The sequence below is a fragment of the Chrysochloris asiatica genome, unplaced genomic scaffold (genome assembly GCF_000296735.1).
Source record: "Chrysochloris asiatica unplaced genomic scaffold, ChrAsi1.0 scaffold00141, whole genome shotgun sequence".
Taxonomy (NCBI): Eukaryota; Metazoa; Chordata; class Mammalia; order Afrosoricida; family Chrysochloridae; genus Chrysochloris; species Chrysochloris asiatica.
In genome coordinates this window covers 8,208,170-8,210,091 of record NW_006408659.1, presented here as the reverse complement: position 1 = coordinate 8,210,091, position 1,922 = coordinate 8,208,170, and positions in this window count along the sequence as shown.

Here is a 1,922-nt window from a genome sequence, read left to right as displayed (position 1 = left end):
TGTAAAATCTTTCTACATTGAATTACAACATTATTAGTTATAATGTTGCTAGTAATAGGAAGTCTTTTAATTGTTTTTCTCCTTTTACTTGAATTTTCAAACTACTTCATTCTTAAAAATATTATTGATATATATTTACTAACGCTAATGACTATAATAATGTAGCTAAAACACCAGAAAATTAAGACAAAATTGTTGTTGTTAAGTGCTGTGGAGTTGGTTCGAACTCATAGTGACCCTGTGAAGTTTCCTGAATATAAATCTTTGTGGTAGCAGAAAGTCTCATCTTTCTCCTGTGGAGTGGCTGGTGGGCTCAAATCGCTAGCCTTGTAGCTTGCAGTCCAGTGCTTATCCTATGGAGCTACTGTGCTTCCTAGACAAAATTAGTAACTGTAAAAACACCAGCAGCAATTAAAACAACAGTGTGTTTATGATGGCTTGAAACATTTTAAAACTGGGTAATAAAGACAGTTCTGACCAGACAATAATAAATTAAAAAATTAAATTAGCATAGAATTTTAGCCTTGTAAATATGCTGATACATGTAAGCTGGGTTTATGAAAAATGTTTTTGTTGTTATAACTACAGGGATATTTTTATAAAAAATGCTTTATTTTGAAAAACTTCACAAAACTTTCACAGACACTTTGGTGTAACCAGTGTTACCTGGTGTGATCTGTACCCCGTACCTCTCCAATGAATCCCCTTAAAACACCGCTAATTTTAATAATTTACCAGGATGAAGAAGCTTTGTTACAGATTAATAGATAAATATTTCTGCTTAAAGCCACCTCAGACCCATGTAGAATATTGGTTTGAAAAACTAAGACCTACAGTCTGTCAGAAAGGCGACTGATTTATAATTTAAACAGAATAGCTAGTAATCTAATAAAACCCATACCAAACATACGGCTATTGAGTTGATTCTGACTCACAGAGACCCTGGATAGGGTTTCTGAGGCTGTAAATCTTCACAGGAGCAGAAAGCCTCGTCTTTCCCCCGAGGACCGGCTATTGGATTTGAACTTTGCTGTTAGCAGCCCATTGCTTATCCCACAGTGCCACCAGTCATCTAAGAGGTCTTTAAATTGTGGAGTGCAGGATTTCCTGCTTTTTAAAGGTTTCACAAGTTTAACAATTCTGCATATCCTCTTCTCAAATCTATTTTGCATGCATGCCATCTCATTAAAGGAATACAGAGTTTTAGGTGGATTTGAACAACCAACCTTATGGATAGCAATCCAGGGTTTATCCTACAAAGCCATACCGGGACACTCAATCTCTCTCTCTCTATATATATATTGCTTCTGAGGCTATACATTTTCATGGAAGTAGAAAGTCTTTCTCCTGCAGAGTGGCTGGTGGGCTCAAACTGATGACCTTGTAATTTGCAGTCCAGTGCTTATTGTATGGAGCCGCTGTGCTCCCTATATATATATATATGTCTATCTGTGTTTTGTTGACTATGCAAAGGCTTTTGATTGTGTGGATCATGACAAGTTATGGACAACAGTGTGAAGCATGAGTATTCTGTAACACTTAATTCTGCTCATGAGGAATCTATACCTGGAACAAGAGGCAGTTGTTTGAACAGAACATGGGAACACTGAATGGTTTAAAATTAAGAAAGGTGTACGAGAGAGTTGTATTTTTTCACCATACTTATTCAACCTGTATGCTGAGCAAATAATCCAAGAAACTGGGTTATATGAAGAAAAACGTGCATCAGGATTGGAGAAGACTCATTAACAACCTGCAACAGGCAGATGATACAACCTTGCTTGCTGAAAGTGAAGAGGACTTGAAATATTTACTGATGAAGATCAAAGACCACAGCCTTCGGTATGGATTGCATCTCAATGTAAAGAAAACAAAAATCCTCACCACTGGACCAATAAACAACATTCTTATCAACAGAGAAA